Source organism: Uranotaenia lowii, chromosome 1, assembly GCF_029784155.1.
Source record: "Uranotaenia lowii strain MFRU-FL chromosome 1, ASM2978415v1, whole genome shotgun sequence".
NCBI classification, from domain to species: Eukaryota; Metazoa; Arthropoda; class Insecta; order Diptera; family Culicidae; genus Uranotaenia; species Uranotaenia lowii.
Genome location: NC_073691.1, coordinates 51,290,586 through 51,302,758, shown reverse-complemented (window position 1 = coordinate 51,302,758; position 12,173 = coordinate 51,290,586). Strand labels below are relative to the sequence as shown.

At 37.3% G+C, this 12,173-nt stretch overlaps 2 protein-coding genes across 9 annotated transcripts in view; one reads left to right on the top strand and one right to left on the bottom strand.

Moving 5' to 3' along the window:
• Positions 1–8,917, bottom strand: part of LOC129740582 (protein toll-like) — a 196,206-nt gene extending 187,289 nt beyond the window's left edge. For all 3 annotated transcript variants that reach the window (XM_055732277.1, XM_055732279.1, XM_055732278.1), the window contains exon 1: positions 7,119–8,917. The gene's annotated coding sequence lies outside the window, so the exon portion shown is untranslated. The remainder of the gene's footprint in view (positions 1–7,118) is intronic.
• The window catches only part of LOC129740585 (cation-independent mannose-6-phosphate receptor), a 431,652-nt gene that overhangs the window by 237,967 nt on the left and 181,512 nt on the right, over positions 1–12,173 (top strand). The window lies entirely within an intron of this gene.

The window sequence follows — 12,173 nt, the reverse complement described above, 5'->3', positions numbered from 1 at the left end:
GAATTGGGGGCCGGTCGGCAACCATGCAGCTATAGAAGGATGATAATAATCAATTCCGTGATTATGGCAGTTTGGCACCAACACCGTACTGAATTCATTCACAATTGAAATATCTCCACCGGCATTCAGTAACATGGGAAAACTGGTGGCGACTCACTGGGAAAAAAATGGCGATTCAATACATCACAGCTTTTGAAAATTGAAAACTCTATTCCCACTTTGGCTAGGTTTTTTTTTATTTTGCTTGCTTACTGGAGAGTAAAGCTGTCGGTTTCGGGTGCTTTTGATTGTTGCAGCAGGGTCCCCGGATGACTGATTTATGGGGGCGTTGATTACGGTTACGACTTTATTACCATGGTTATGATGTTTTTTTTGTCATGTAACCAATCGTGGCGCATTTGAACTGTTAAAGTTACAGTTTGGGCTTTAAACTGTTTAAATTTATTGAGCGTTTTTATCAATACACCGGCGGAAACATTCTTGAGGAGAAAAATGGTACTCGTTTTATGACTATCCAAAAGTTTTGTTGTCGCTAGATAATCAAACCGAAGCCCATGGCGTAGAGGATAGCCTCCAAGTCTTCTAAGCCAGCGGGCATGCGATCGAATCCCGGTCACGGCATACATATATTTAGTGTACTTTCTGTGTGTTGGTGGTTTTAGCATTTGTAAGATGCTAGCCATCATATCCTTCAAAGATGTACGCTTAGAGTAAAAAAAAGGAATCTCTTCGAGGAACATCAAGTTTCATTGAGATCCTGTATATGTTTGTGTTCGTTAAAGAATACATTCAGAAAGATGCAATAATCAAATGCAATCGGAGAACATTGATCTTCTATTATGATAATTTTTTCATCAATCAAGCTGCATTTCGTTAAATTTAACTTGCCCAATTTACAATCCCCATTCCCACTTAAACTTCCTCGTCGTAATTGTGTCCAATTTCGTTTGGTAATTAAAAACGATTCGGAAGTTCGAAAAACCTTCTGCTTTCAAGAAAGCATGTTCTTCCTGCCTCAAATTTCCTCCTTCAACATGGTTTTACCTCCCGCTTTTCCCCTTCTCTCTTTGCGTAGCCAAAAATTAACGCAGTTATTCCGACACCATCCTAGTAATTTTAAGGGCAGCCTCGTTTTTGTTGTGAATGAACAATCGCTTCGCTGCGTCTTCTCGGTTCTCGGAATTTCAGCATCCCAAAAAAGCAACTGGTACCAACATGTGTTATTTTCGCAATTTAACTAGAGGCAGAGGATGATAAAATAGCGGAGCACTTGAAGGAAGTGAGCGAAAAATAAAATCGAGAAAAACAAAAACATGGCAGCTGCAATCCGCTCTTTTCTTGAGAAAAACGAGTTCAACAACTCTTTAGTCGATTGCTAAGTCTTAGTTCAAGGTTAGTTTTAGGAATAAACCTCAAAATTTGACGATCTGTGACGAAAACTGATCGGATTTAATTCGATCCTCGTTTAGCAGGATCATAAAACAAAAGACAAGAAAAAAAATCGTTAATTATTTCGATTGAAGTGTTAAATTTTTCAAAGAAACCTAATGAATTCTGGAAACGCAAAAAAAAAAACACTCGATTCCAAACGTATGTTGTTCCAAAAAATCATCCTAGCGTAAAAATAAAATCCGCGCTCCGGCGAGTTTTAACATTTGGTTTCGAATGATCTTCTCGTTTGAGGTAACCGAAAAAAAATGAAACAAATTCTTGCAAAGATCAACTTCACCAAACAGTGGGAGATTTTGTGCGATGACCTTTTTCGAAATTCTCTGACACATGAGCAAAATATTTTTGCTTGCTTCTTTTCGAAAACACAATCAGAAAACATATGTCATATGTGAGCAAATCTGCCTCTCACTTTCCAAGCAACTCGGTAGCCAAGAAATTTGAGATGAATGGCGACAGATTTGCATATGAACCGTCGCTTTTTTAATATTTGAACATTTCTGACATCCATCTGTGAGATTTTAGGAACTGTCTCACTTTTCTGTACTCGAGTTTTGTTACTTGATTAATCATACCAAAACAAAATTAAACATGAATCAATCTCAACCGTCGAGCCTCATTTATTCATCGTTTTCTCGCGATTTTAATTATTTCAAGAATGCTGCCCTATGTAAACAACAGAACATCTGATCGAACAAGTTGGTCCAGTTTTTTTCTGCCATTCAGAGAAATTTAGCAAGAAAAAGCCAGCAACCTCCTTCATCTGACTTACTCACTTCAAACCAACACCTTCAACCTTTTCTCGCACTTTTTAGATTATTTATACAGCTCCCCCGAAAAAAGATTCCGAAGCATGTCGATGTTTACGAGCCTGTGTGTATGCTTTGCAGCAGTTTCGCATCGTTAATCTGGGTTCGGTACCCTGGCTGGATGGTCGAAAAGTTTAACCAAACATCTTGAATTACCATCCAGCCCCAACCCAAACCAAACCAAGCCAAGCTAAGCCATAAGATTCCGAAGCATCTTCACCGAGCTTTATTTATTCACTATTAACGATTTTCGCGAGCATTTGCTTTCTTCATCGTCCGTGTCGAATTGGAAGGTAAATTTCCGAAAGGTCTTAAGTGTACCTTTCAGTTTACTTTCTCAGGAACTGTTGAACCTCTTCTCTAAAAATAAGATTTGAAAAAGGACCTTACGACCTTTTGGAAACACTCTCCCCTCGAAGTGGAAATCCTCTTCACTTCACCCGTCGAATGAATGTTGATTACTTCCGGACAGCAGGGTAGCAATCAGTAATGCCCTAAACCCTCGAAGACGTTTGGGACCCACTTCAAAGATATTTTGCAACACTCGAGTTGCCATTTTTTGCTACCAAACCAAAATGGCCAAAGATCGCACTCTGGAAGGTAGGTACATCTACTTATTACAATTTGGTGGATCGCCATTTCAAATCAACCGGTGTGATGAGGATTTACAGAAAAATAAAGGAAAGAAAGAGGATTAAGTTAAGCCAGCTGTTGATGTTGTAGGTATGTGAACCTTTATTTCGAGGCAGCCAAATTTGGCATGAAATTGGATTCCAACGGACCAATGCCCCGGCAGCAGCGTGTGGAACTTCTCCAGCAAGTGGTCGTGATTTGGGTTGGATGTTTAGTTGCGGTTTTGTCGATCTTGACGAGCGACTGAAGTTTGCAAATTGGAGCAACCGGAGACAGAAGTTTTTTTTTTCTATGAAAAATCGCTTAAAAGCGTAGCAATTACGATAAATTTGCAAAAAAAAATCAATCGAGAATATCGCGAAAGAAATTTAGAACAGAATTTTCCAACCAAAGTCTTTAAAAATTATATGACTAAGAAAATTCATAACAAAATTAAGTTTTGATAAATTTTCATATTTATTGTTAAAGTTTCGTCAGTTCTGTTATCTAATTTTTATTTTTTTTTCCTTATTTTCAGGTGAGTCAACTCTCAATGAAATTTTTCATCATTTTAACGAGGTAAGGTTGAAACTATTTGTTTGTGTTTGAGGAATCAGATTTTCCTGGCAACTAAACCTTTAGATTCAAAATTTTAATATGAAATATGAGATTGGAGATATGAATTATGAGATATAAGAGATGAGAAATAAGAAATTAAATATGATATATTAGATACGAGATATGAGAAATGAAATGTGAGAAGTGAGATGGTATGAGATATGAGACATGAGATGTGAGATTGGAGGCATGAGACATGATATATGATATATGAGATATGAGATATGAGACATGAGATATGGGATATGAGATATGAGATATGAGATATGAGATATGAGATATGAGATATGAGATATGAGATATGACATATGAGATATGAGACACGAGATGTGGGACAAGAGATATGAGACATAAGACATGAGATATGAGATATGAGATATGGGATCTGAGATATGAACTATGAGAAATTATATGAGATTTGAAATATGAGTTATGAGACATGATATATGGAATTATGACATATGAGATGTGAAATATAAGATATGAGATATGAGACACGAGATATGAGACATGAGATATGAGGTATGAGATATGAGAAATGAGATATGAGGTATAAGATATGAGATATGAGATATGAGATATGAAATATGAGATATGAGATATGAAATATGAAATATGAGATGTTAATTATGAGATATGCGATATGAGATATAAATATGAGTTATGAAGTATGAAATGAGATATGAAAAGTGATATGAGTTAAGAGATATGAAATATGAGATGTGAGATATGAGATTTGATATATGAGATATATGTGGAAATGTATATGAAATATGAGATATTAGATGTGAAATATGAGATATGAAAAATGAGATATGAGTTATGAGATATGACATATGAAATATAAGATATGAGTTATAAGATATTGAATGTGAGATAAAAGATATAAAATGTGAGATATGAGATATGAAATATGAGATATGAGATATAATTTATGAGTTAGGAGTTATGATTTATGAGATATTAAATGTGAGATATAAGATAAGAAATATGAGATATGAGATAACAGATATGAGATTTAAAATATGAAAAATGAGATAAGATGTATGAAATATGAGATATGAGCTGAGAAATATGAGATATGAGATTTGAAATATGAGATATAGTTATGATATATGAAATATAAGATATGAGATGTGAAATATGAGGTATGAGATATGAGAAATGAGTTATGAGGTATGACATATGAAATATGAGATATGAATTATGAGTTATGAGTTATGAGATATGAGATATAAAATGTGAGATATGAGATATGAAATATGAGATATGAAATATGAAATATGAGATAAGATATATGAAATATGAGATATGAGATGTGAGATATGAGATATGAGAAATGAGGTATGAGATTTGAGAAATGAGATATGAAATATGAGATATGAGATATGAAATATGAAATATGAGATTTGAGTTATAAGTTATGAATTATGAGTTAAGAGATATGAGATATGAGATATGAGACATGAGATATGAGATACGAGATATGAAAAATGAGATATGAGATATGGGATATAGATATGAGATATGAGAAACGAGATCTAAAATTTGAAATATAAGATATGGGATATGAGATATGAGAAGTGAAATATGAGATACAAGGTTGCCGAAAAAAAATCTGTGCTTTGGAGTGAAAAAATTCTGACTTTCTGTGATTTTTCCCAAAATTCGGTGATGGTTTTCTGTGATGCTGTTTCCTTTAATTTCATTGGAAATTCATGATAAAGTGGCTCTTTTTAACTTTAAGGTTGGTCAATTAAAAGTACAAAAATTACAAATTTTATATTTTTTTTCTAATTCAAGGTAAGAAATCTAAAATTTAGCTTGATCCAAAAAATTACATTTTTGGATATCCTTTAAAAATGCAAAAATTCTGTAAAATCTGTTAATGTTTCAAAATTCTGTGTTCTGTAACATGGATTCTGTGATTAAAATTTGCTCGAAATTTTGTGAAATTACAAATTTCTTTGTGATTTCGGCAACCTTGATGAGATATAAGATAGATATAAGATATGAGATATAAAATATGAGACATGATGTATGAGGTATGAGGTATGAGATATGAGATATGAAATATGATATATGAGATATGAAGTATGAGATATTCAATATGATGATATATGAGATATAAAATCTGTAATATGAGATGTGTGATATAAGCTGTAAGATATGGAATATGAGATATGAGATATGAAATATAAGTTATTAAATAAGGTATTTAAATTATGAGATATGAAATATGAGATATGAAATATTTTTGAGATATGAAATATTAGGTATGAGACATGATATATGAGATATGAGATGTGAAATATAAGATATGAGATATTAGACAATAGATTTGAGACATGAGATATGAGATACGAACTATGAGATTTTGGAAAAGATGCTTGAGTGTTTTGAGAATCGAGATTTGAATTTTGATTTTTGAGGTTTGAGTGATGGAGATTTCATACTTTCAGTTCAAATTTTGAGGTTTCAAATTTAGAGTCTGAGATTTGAAATTTAAACTTTCAGTTTTGAGATTTGAGTATCACAATAAAAAATCGCTTTCAAAAAATCCGAACCATGACTTAATTTTGAATAAATAAAAAAATATATATATCTTGAAAAGAGAAAGATAATCGAGATTCAAACTTTTTTTAGATTGAATTCAAATCCGTAGTTTGAACTAACAAAAAATTAAAAACTAATTGAAACTTGGCTTAAGAGTAGTATGGATCAAAATCGTATAATTTATGATTGATAGGCATGAAATAACATTTCAATTACTCAGAACTTTAGAGCTCAAAAAAATGGAAATTTCTTTACAAGTGGTTGATATCGTTGTTCAATTTCAAAATCCCAAGTTGGGATGCACCTTCTTTGAAATCAGGAATGAAAGTGTTGTGGTTTTTATTTCAATGTATACATATTCTTCAGTTTCAACCAAAACAAACTAACTAGCTCTTGTTTTCGATTATGAGCTAAAATTGTCGTTAGTTACTGCAAATATATTAACAAAATTTTCTTAGGGAAGTACATAACAAATTTTGGCTGAATTTGTATTCAGTTTACTGAACATCTAAATTTTACGAGATTGAGGGAGAATGACCTTAATGGATTAAATTTCTATAAAAAAAGGAAAAAAAAATTGCGAGAACAATTGCCAAGAAAATACAAAATTCATTTGCTAAACTCAACAATAAAATTGTCCGAAAATCAACAACTGAGGCCAGTCGATTTGTTCTGCTCTTTGAAAACATGTTTTATGATTTATCAGGATTCATTTGGGAAAAGTTCAAAATTTCTTAGATTATATTTAGAAAATTCTTGGAAGGAAGTAGTCCATATCTCGGAAGGCAAAAGTTGCTCGGAAAACGTTTGGTTATTCTAGATTGGTACGATGGAACTGCAAGAAGAAAAAAAAGTTGTTTTTTTTTGTTGATAAGTGAACTCTAATGAATGTTGGGGAATTCAAAGTTAAATCATAGCGCTGATAGCATTTAATTTGCATCGGCTCTTTTATTTTGATAGCCGGTTTTCATTTGGCATACATTTTTTTCAAAATTTTTATGGGTTTTTTCTGGAACGTCACTCAAGAGATAATCGTTCTTTTTTTCTCAAAATTATTTTGAAGAAATTTCTCACCTTTGATTCACACACTTGTGTCTGGAAACAAAAATCTTCCAAACCGCAAAAAAAAAAACTGGTATTCCTGTTGTTCACAAACACTGACCAGCTGACAATGACGGAATGTATTTACACACTTGATTTGTATTTTTCTCTGGATGTATTTATTGATGACCGGGAAACCGGCTTTAAACCGAACAACTTTTTTTTTAATCTTTTCAAAACTTTTAATCTTGTACTTCGGGAAACATAAACCGGCACAATCCCAAAATTTAAAAAAAAATCGACAACCAACCCGGGTAAAGCACGATTAAATCACCGAGAAGGGGGTCTTCATTGAAATTCAATCACCTTCCACACCAGGTGCGGATTATTTGTCAACACTTGATAGTTGTTTTGGTTTTTTTTGCTGCCTTCTTCATTAGCTGTTGAAGGAAACTGCACTAACGGGAAGCCGGCTTTTTGGCCGCCTACACGTGCTGGCCCAACTTTTGGGTCAAGTAATTTAGAAGGGGGCGAAATTAACTGTAACTCCCGAAACGACTCATAAAACCCAACTTCACTACTGCTGGACTGATTGTCACGAGGTGGGGGAGAAACTTCGGAGTGAAGCAAATCCACTGAAATCCGCTAGTGGAAGTACATAAACCGGTGATCCGGGCTAGATTTTTTTTCTCTTCTTTGTGTGGTTACGGCTTTTCGGATACTTGATACGGATCCAAGGCGTTGTGGTTAAAAGTAGGCTTTGGAGGCTTCTTCACCCTACTCTAGTACTTCTTTCTGCACTTACTGGGTCAGTTTCACTCTGTCAAACTTCTAGGCTGAATTAGCACTTCTTCATTGTTGCGCTACGGATCGTTGGGTATCCGTACTTCCCGTCTCCTACCTAGTCTCCTAATCCTCGTCGTAGTCTTCCAAGAGGCAACCCGCACACTTTCACGAGATTTCGCGCAGTTGAACCGCAAACGGATGATTTATATATTTATTCGACTAATTATTATTCCATTCGACGACTCACTGCCTTCTGACTGACTGTCTGTTTTCGATTCGTTCTGCTACGTCGTCGTCGTCATCGGGCGTATAGAACTCACTCACTTACTAGAAGACGACACCGGCTGAGATTCGCTGTGGACACCACACGAAGACAACCTCAGAGACGTTCAACGAGTGAGTCTTCAACAGTGTTGTGTGCTGATCGAGACACCAAGGTCACGAACATTCACTAGCCAGGCAGCGCCAAGAGGTAAGAGGTAAATAGTAGGGGTGTGCCCACTCACTCTACTCTACCCTCAACCTAGTGTATTCGGTTGTTGTTTATTTCTGATTTGCAACTTCTACCGCGAACGACGAGTCTCGTCCTTTAGCTTGGACGATTACAGCACACTGCAACACACCAATCAGACCAAACCAACCAGTTCTTCAAGGTTTCGCTGCGGTATTGTAGTAGTAGATCCGCTTTGTTTGCAAATTGTGGCACCACAACCCCAGTAACACTATTATTGTCGACAATCCCACCAATGACTATCGATTAGATTAGACCCGCGCGGATGACCAACACACAGTCGTCTGTAACGTTGACAACCAACCGAATCAACAAACAAATTGGAAGCCGGCGCCTCGCACGCGGAAAACAGGTGGAAAAACCCCGATGCGAAAACTACCTCCTGGATATAACTATTGCTAGGTGCTATTAGGTTTTCCAGAATCACAAAACGCGCGCGCGTTCAATCTGACGACAGCAAGCAGCAGCATGTGAGAGATGCCGTTCCGAAAACAACCTACCGACGCTCGCACTAGCCAAACCGTTTTAGTTCAATTCTCGATACGAACTGACGGACGCAATGCCGTCCGTAGATGGAACCGGTTGAGGAAATCTGGCGGTGGCGGCAACAACAGTTAAACAGCCGCCGTCGTTCGTCAGCTGCTGCTCAGCTGGTTTGATTGGCTCTCTCATTTGTTGGTTCTCTCGGCCGCCGCCGCCGCCGGGTGGTTTTTCCGATTTTTCTCATTTTACTCCTCGTCGTGCGGGCGAAGCCGAATCGTGTCTTCGGCCCAAGGAGAATGGGTGGAAAATAGAACGTGTCGAAGTTTGGTTTTGTCGGTTGAACTTTTACGGGGAATTGTGATGTGAATGTTTTCTGTTGTTGACTAATTGCTTATGGTTTGCCGGTATTCATATTCGACGAAGGAAAGTATCTGTGCAGTTAGACTACATATTCGAAATTTACCTACCCCCCAATTTTCATATTTTCTTTTCTATCAGAACAGTAGTGCTGTTCAGAACAGTAGTGCTGAACAATAACCTAAGCCCAATGTTTTCTAAGCATTGATGTTTAATTAAAGACTCAGGAGCTTACACACATCTTCTCGAGGTTCTAAATAAAAGTTTTTAAATGTGAGAGGTTTTTTCGATTACAGTCGTTTGAACACATGTTTGTGATATATCTACACCCACTTCTCACAAGAATTGAACGGGCTTGTGCTTCCGATTTGGTAGTATCTTATGCTGATGATATCACTGTTATAGCTACATCCACCCAGAAGATACAGCAAATTTTTCAATTGTTTAACAGTTTTGGTCGGTTTTCTGGATCCAAGCTGAACCAAAATAAAACCATCGCCATCGATGTCGGACTAACATCTGAAAATCCTCTAGTATACCCAGGCCTCCAAATGAAACAAACAGTGAAAGTGCTAGGAATAACATTTGCAAATTCAATAAGAGTCATGATAAGAACAAACTGGAATGAGGCGGTGTCTAAATTTGCACAAGTGCTATGGCTCCACTCGTCGCGGATTCTCCAACTACCTCAAAAAATCATTTTACTCAATACTTTCATACTTAGTAAAGTTTGGTATCTATCATCCGTTCTTCCACCAAATTCCTACCACGTAGCAAAAATCACGTCTACCATGGGCAGTTTCCTTTTCAGAGGAATAACAGCAAGGACTCCAATGCAACAGCTGGCTCGAAAAATCGAACTGGGTGGACTAAACTTGCATCTACCTGTTTTTAAATGCAAAGCATTATTAGTGAACAGACACCTAAAAGAAATCGATTCACTACCGTATTACAGCACATACTTTCAAAATAACGTCGATCCTCCCACATCACTCCCTGACGCTAAAATAATAAAACAGGTAATCGCAGACTTTCAACTCAGCACGCAACAAAATACAACAGCAACAATGATACATCAGCAACTTCTCAACGGAACAACGCCACCAAAAGTAGTATCTCTTGATCCTAATACTAACTGGCCAAAAGTCTGGAAAAACATCGCCTCTCGCAAGCTTGATGCTTCTCAACGTACGAAATTATTTCTGTTTGTCAATGAAAAAGCTGAATGCAGAAAACTTCTCCATATTCTTCGACGCAGTGACGGAGAAGACTGTCTTCATTGTGGAGCACAGGTTGAAACGATGAAACATAAATACAGTGAATGCAGTAGGCTGAAGTGAGCTTTCCGAACCATGCAAACGCTGATTAGCCAATTCACCAATGGACGTCGGCTAGAATTCGAAGATATATTGAAACCAGTTATTCCAAACGTCGACGAAGCCAGACGAATACGTATGTTGAAAATAATAAGTGAATATATTGATTTTATAGACTCGCAATGTAATAGAATTGACATAAGTGAACTACGTTTTAATTTATCACTTGTAATGTAAATCAAGAACTTTAAGCAAATAAACTAAACTAATTAATAAAAAAAAACCTCTTTATGGTATCCGCGACTTTATATCAACATTCAGTTGGCGAGTAGTTATTGAAAAACTTGTCCGGTGCAACTGTGTTCAATGTTTACTCTTGGGCTCGAACTCGCGGACATCGGTTCAAGAGGCAACTGACGCGTCTGTTCTCCATGTCAGAGGCGGTCTACGGAGTGCAAGAACGTCCTGGTGGTAATCAATACTGATGTTATGAAATCGCTTGGTACATCTTTGTACCTGAAAATGATCACATTTTCATATGTGATGAAAGAAATTAGAGAAACATGAACTATCAAAGAACGAAAGAACATAAGCCGTAAATATCATGAAAATTTCGAAAAAGATACAACGGCTCACCGACAGGACTTGAACCTGCAATCTCCGCTTCGGTACAACGGCGCGTTAGCCAATTCCACCACGGTGAACGTGATGGAACTGGCGAACACGAGCAATCGAGCTCTGCCGATCAACTGCTGGACCTTCTATCGAAACACCATGAATATCCCGCATGTGATCTTTCCCTCTATTGATCTCTCTTGTTTCTCTAACCCCACCCATCGACTCGGGATTTTAGCCGAGCGAGCACATGGTCGATTGCTTCGGGTTTGCCGCAACTTACGGTCAGATGAAGAAGCAATCATCAAAGATGTACCAAGCGATTTCATAACATCAGTATTGATTTCAACAGAGCAACACCTCCCTGTGTAACTGGTCTGCTCGGAACCTTGAGCGGCACTGATTGCTTCTTCATCTGACCGTAAGTTGCGGCAAACCCAAAGCAATCGACCATGTGCTCGCTCGGCTAAAATCCCGAGTCGATGGGTGGGGTTAGAGAAACAAGAGAGATCAATAGAGGGAAAGATCACATGCGGGATATACATGGTGTTTCGATAGAAGGTCCAGCAGTTGATCGGCAGAGCTCGATTGCTCGTGTTCGCCAGTTCCATTACGTTCACCGTGGTGGAATTGGCTAACGCGCCGTTGTACCGAAGCGGAGATTGCAGGTTCAAGTCCTGTCGGTGAGCCGTTGTATCTTTTTCGAAATTTTCATGATAATTACGGCTTATGTTCTTTCGTTCTTTGATAGTTCATGTTTCTCTAATTTCTTTCATCACATATGAAAATGTCCTCGTGGTGTTCGGGACCCAAAACAGCAACATCACAACGGTCTTCCTGCGAGATAGTGGGGTTAGCAGCGGGCCTTGCGAGCCCGTGACTGCAAAAAATACAAACAACGAACAATGAACAACAAATTTCGCATGGAAATCGGGGGGGGGGGGGGGGGGGGAACAGCGAAGTTCCGATCTCTAAATTACATGGGCAGTACCCACGTGCTCTCCAACGAATTCAAAAGCC